The sequence below is a fragment of the Molothrus aeneus genome, chromosome Z (genome assembly GCF_037042795.1).
Source record: "Molothrus aeneus isolate 106 chromosome Z, BPBGC_Maene_1.0, whole genome shotgun sequence".
In the NCBI taxonomy this organism is placed as follows: Eukaryota; Metazoa; Chordata; class Aves; order Passeriformes; family Icteridae; genus Molothrus; species Molothrus aeneus.
In genome coordinates this window covers 30,782,946-30,789,240 of record NC_089680.1, presented here as the reverse complement: position 1 = coordinate 30,789,240, position 6,295 = coordinate 30,782,946, and positions in this window count along the sequence as shown.

Below are 6,295 nucleotides of genomic sequence, written 5' to 3'. Positions count from 1 at the left end.
GGTTTTCTCACATAAAACCCATTAACTGTTAGCGTCTAAAGGACAGCCACGAGGATGGTGAAGGGTCCGGGTGAGAAGATGTATGAAGACCGGCTGAGGTCACTTGGTCGTCCAACCTGGAGGAGACTGAGGGGAGACCTCAATGTGGTTTTCAACATCCTGGTGAGGGGAAACAGAGGGGCAGGTCCCTATCTACTCAGGTAACTAGTGACAGGATTTGAGGTAACAGCATGCAGCTGAGTTACGAGAAGTTCACGTTATTACCAGGAAAATGTTCTTCATACAGAGGGTGACTGGGCACTGGAACAGGCTCCCCAGGGAAGTGGTCACAGCACCAGCCTGACACTGTTCAAGAGGCATTTGAAGAATGCTTTCAGACACGTGGTGTGATTCATGGGACTACCCTGTTCAGAACTATGAGTTAGACTTTAATGATCCTGATGGGTCCCTTCCAGCTCAGCATATTCCATGACTTTCCATCAGCCAGCACCATAATGTCCTGCACATGGCACTGTTCTACAGAATAAGAGAGTGTGGCAGGGCCAGCTTAATTTCTGTATGGAAAGGGTGTGATGCAGACCACACTTTTATGAAGCAAAGATTCTGCATCTCTTGTACTGCTACAAAACAATTTCAGTCTCAGCAGAAAATACTTTTTCACAGGCTTTCTACAGAATGTGCTATAAGCTATATGGTGAACAAGCCAGAGTCTGAGTTGCAGTGAAGTGTTTTAGCCTTTAACCAAACAAACCCAGTGTTTTGGCCAATCTCGGTGCAAACCTGGGGAAGTTGTGGTGAAGTGTTTGTGAAGAAGGCAAATCAAGCATTTCAAGACTTGAAGTCAAAGTGGGGAGGAATTCAGGCTTCATGCCACTTCTAATTGAATGCTTAATGCAAACACTGAAGTGTCATCATTGCTGCTTTGTCTGATGCACCAGTTAAACCCACAGCAATGATGGAGAGCTGATATCTGCAGTCTGCTCCTGGAGAGTAATGGAGGAGCTGGTCAGCCATCCTCAAGGGGATGGATCACAAAACATGCTAGTTTTGCCATTTGCTGTCCCTGACCATGCAAGTGGAGTGGAAAGGCTTAATGGAAAGTGTTTGATGCAGGCTATCCACAGCAGAATGTTATTTAATCTTGTAATGCTATAAGTAAAAGGAATTCTTTATTAGGTGATTTCAAAAAGGCACAACAGGACATGACACCTGCAAGCCTACCGTCCTGCCCCTGCATGCCAGGAGACACATGGAAATGACGGTGCTGTCTTTTCTGGTGCTCTCAAAGGGAATTCAAGCTGTGGCTGAGGTTTCCAGCTGCCTGTTAAATATACCTTATATATCTTTCCTTTGCCTGGTGTGATTGTGTCCTCAACTGTGTTGATTCAACTGTTCCTGCTGCCACCCTCTGTTCATCTTTTTAGACATACTTAGAAATTATGGGTTATTCCATAGTTTCCTTTGACATATCTTGATCAGTAAGCTCTCAGGGAAGGAGAGTATAAGGATAATTAACTGTAGTTGAAGGGGGCCTGTAAGATACTGAACTAAATCTTCTGTTAACCAGCTTGGCCACCACTAATGTAATTCTCAGACACACTGAGTATTTTTTCTTTCAGTTGTTTTCAGTGGCTGTATCTTCTGTAGAGCAAGTCTGTTTTATACCAATGAAGTGCACTTATTCATTAGTCATCTAATAAATATTCACCTAATAATTTATCATAATCACACTTTAAAATACTTATTCTGTGCACAAAATAATAATTAAATGAAGTTTGCTTTTTTATCTTCTCTGGATAGATTTTCTGATGATGAATAAAGAAATCAGGTAGTCTTTCCTTGTGTAAGTCTATGAGTATAGTTTCTTTCTTTTACCCACTGGTATACCAGACAAAAGTTGTCCGGTATACCAGTGGGTATATACCAAGTTGTAGAAACTTGGTATCTAGGCCTCTGGCATTTAACAATTACTGGGTGGAGTACTCAGACATAAACATGCTATCCTCATTTTCTGAGGAAACCTTGCTGTAGTGTCTTTGGTTACCACAAACAATCTAAGTCTGCATTGACATTTTCAGACACTTAGGTTTGAAGTGTTATGATGTAATCCAGTTTTATGTTGCATCTTAGGACTGGTTCTAAGCTCACAGTAGAGGATAAGCAGGATGCATAGAATTGAAGAGTATTGGACTGCAAGCTGTTGTTGTTCTCTTCAGGGACCAGGTGATTTCAGAGGGATTTCCACCAACATGGCAGAACAATGAAACTGCACAGCTAGGACTGTAATTGTTTCCAGCATTGTGCACAAGCAAAGAAGACATCAGTGTGCTTCATGCTCTTAAAAAAAAAAAAAAAAGAGCTCCAGTATCAACTCTATCAACTCAAAATCTTGAATGTGAAAATCCACCATACTTTATTCTTAGCCTGTTCTGTAAGTTTGATGTTGTGCTTCTGAGAGGAATGGATTTTGATCTTTCTTTATTGTTGATGTTTTATTGATGAGCCTATATTGTAAACTGTGTTGGAATGGAAATGTACTCTTATCTAGGGTTGTAAAGACTTATATGGTTTTATAGATTACACATACCCATTGAATGAGTACTAAAGTACTATTTTGCATTTTTGTAGAAAAATTGAAAAGTGCAATCATGAGTTATTCTGATCATGAACTTTAATCCCCTGGTTCTATCAGAGATGTGTTTTCCATTCCCCAAGGTGAAAGTTATGTGTTATTAAGTTGCAGACTAATCCTTTCTGTAAAGGAGAAGAAAATTGCTGCAGTAAAAATACATGGTAAATGTAGCTGAGCTTGACTCCTACAAGAGAACTGTGCAGATTCCTTCATACACATTCCTGTTTTAAATAGGAATTAAAAAAAAAACAAACAAACAAAAAAGGCAGGCAGTTTTGGGCATTAGGAATCTCAAAAGTTCACCTTGCTAAACAAAATGGTGCAATTGGGCTGCACACCAGTAACTTTTACAGGAAGAAGGTCTTCCATTTGTGTAGCTCAGTTCTTGCAGTTATTCTGTGGCTACAGCAGTCACTACAAAGTGGCAGGAGATCTCTCAGCAGTGTTTCCTGGTGTGCCAAGAAATGTTCCATATAGTTTTGCTGTTGACTCCGCAAAAGAAATGTCCCATATAGTCTCTGCTGTTGATTTCTTATTTGAGAAATAGCAAGGCGGCATAGATGAAACAGTGACTTACTACCACTGAGTAATATTTTATGGCCACTGTAGTCTGGTCAACATATGGGAATGTTACTACCCAGTAGACTAGGGTGTGAATTGAGACCTGACTGGGGATTGCACATCAGTGTCTCACAAAGACATTTTTGGACTATGTTAAAGGTTCATCCATTAAATTTTAAAAGACGTTCACCACTGATAGTGAAAAATATGACTTCCCCATTATTTGGAAACCAGGTGATATTTTATTTGCTGCATTGCCAAACTAAGGTAAATTCTTAAGTTACCTGAAACGGACAGATCACAAGGAAGTGTTTTTTACCATGATTGTAGTAAGTTCTGCTGTTCCACTATCTGGATAGTGGAGCATATGAGTAGTAAATGGTACATATCTTTTGCAGATGGGACTGAATCTTTCCATTCAGCTAATTACTTGCTAGGTACATAGCATAGGGTATCTCAGATGAAGGTCTTGCCTATAAGGGGGTGTTGTGACTGGATAAAGCAGGAAGATAATTTCATATTACATATAGCTGCTGACAATAATTTTGTATAGGGAAAGATTGTGAAGATTCTGCAGTTTGGAAATGAAATAAACTTCTATTGGGGGCTGCAGTTTGGAAATGTAATAAACTTCTAGAAGGGAATCGCTGCACTGTAAGTTCCTAACCTAGCTTGTGCATAATTTTCTGTATGGTTATTGTATGTCCACATTTTTCCAAATATATGTTCTTTTTCATCCTGGCCACTTTGTATAGCTATCTTTTTATGGATGTCTTTTATAATATCAGGAGCATCCAGGCACTAATTACATCTAGAAAGCTGGAAACCTTGACAAGCCTAGAGATCCTGTGTGTGACCAATGAGTGCTTGAATGATGGGTTTAGAACTGTCTGACTTTAAGTATGTTTGTTGGCTGAAGAGAGTTTCCAAATGGATCATAATACATGAGCTGTCTGTGAGCTACATGCTGGGAATGTTGGTATTGATGTTGACATACATAATTAGGGATAAGAACTAATGAAAACAGGATGTTTAAATGATGTAACTTCAAGGAAACTCACAGGCTGAAAATATTTCAAACAATAGCAAGGGCAGTTTGTGAATGGATGCACATGTCAGATGCATGATTAGTGTAAGTAGGTGAACCAGCTAGAAAGAAACTGTGGACACATATATATAATACACACACGTTTTTTTGTAAAGGGAATTGTGGTTTAGGCTGCCAGCCTCATTGTGTGCTACTGTCTGACTACTTTTAGTCTTTGTTATGTTGTTTGGATAGAAAGAAGTCCGAATGAATCTAGTACTGGGTCAGGTCTGTGGCTTCAATGCCTAAGCACCTAGAAACTGTGAAAAACATGCTGGGAGAAAGTGCTAATGTATGCCAGATGCAGAAAGGTTCTAGGCTACTGGGTGGCTATAAAACTCCTCATGGTCTTTTGTTAATTTGTCTTTTTTGTTTCACAGCTGTCTGGGAATTCTGTGAAAGTGAGGTCTAGAGTAGTGCTGCCTCTGGGCTTGGGGACTTCAGACTCATGGAGCCTCCTATTCTGATAGAGATCCACTGCTCACAACCACTGGTCACAACCACTGGTCTTTGGTTTCATCAGCACTGTTTCTTTGGTCTGCAGCAATGCAATGAGATATCAGAGGGAGAAAAAGGCTGAATAAAACCTTTTGTGCAGTCTTTTTTGAGTAATGATTTGTGCCTGTTCATTAACTGCTGATTTCTCAAAGTGCTTTGGTCCTCATGGCAGACACAGTTTGTCAAGTAGGATATAATAGAGCTGTTCTCGATTAGAAGTGTGTGGAAAAATTCACAACACCAGAGATTTATGTCCAGAAAGGAAACAGAGGAGTTCAGTAACTTTATTCACTTTATAGAACTTTATATAAAGAGAGAGACCATGGGGCATTCCCCTGGCATCTCTCATGTTGCTGGGGGACAGAGCCCCCTATTTATCCTGAGTTCCTGGTCACATCACTCTCTTCATTTCCCCATTGGCTGAGGTTCTTGGAAGATACCGACTACCTGAATCCTACTCTATGCCTCCCTTTAATATACACTCAGTTTTTTTGGTTGGTGTTTTTTTTTCTTTCTTTTATAACGGAACACTAGGAGTGTCCACACAATATCTGAGCTGCAGAGCCCTTGCAAGTTTTATATGTTGGAGATTTCTTTAATAATCAAAGAGGATAAACTCTATACAGAGAGGTTTGATTGATTGATTGATTGATTGATTGATTGATTGATTGATTGATTGATTGATTGATTGATTGATATCTAACTATTATGGGGAAAGATGGCAAAATCCTTTCCTCCCTTCTGAAGCCAGGTGTTCACCAGCAGGTGGTGCTATGCTCTCACTGCACCAGTGTCTCTCACTCCTGGGGCCTTCACCCTGAAAGGGTAACTACAGGCGTGATGGCAACAATTGGTCTCTTTTGTGCGTCTTGTTGGCTGATTACAAACCATCCTAGGATTCCATGCTCATAGTTTTTTGCTGAGTTTCTCCATGCTGTGCTTATACAGCCAAATAAATATTACTGCATTTTGTCACTGAAGAAATCCATGCAAATCAGATGCCTACTTAACAACTATTTGTATTCTGTGTATTTAACATTCAAATACAGTGATTACAGATTACAGGAAAATAGGAACCCTTATTTTCCTGTACCCCCTGTGTACAGGGATAAGTCTGTCCCGTTTTTAGGGACACTAGAAGAACTTTCCAGTGGCAAAAAAGGCAAAATCAGCTATATTTAGAGAGGAAAGAAATAAAATTATTATTTCTCAGGGTCAGAGCAGATTTTGTTTTGTTTCTGCCTCCTTCCTTGCTGTCAATTAAAATGTTAAACTTAGAATGAATTTAACTGTTGTGGCCTTGGAAAAGTTTTCATCTTTTTCTCCTAATTTTACTCTGAAAACTAAGTCCCCACTAAATAGACAGTGTTTTCAAGTGGAGACCCATTGGTCTGCTGTGATGAAATATCCAACTTATGGACATTACAATTTAGTCAGAAAGGGTGACATGCCTGCAGGTAGAACTTCAGAGAGTTTTTGAGAAAGTTAAGGGTCAGTGCCCTGTGCATCAGAACAGG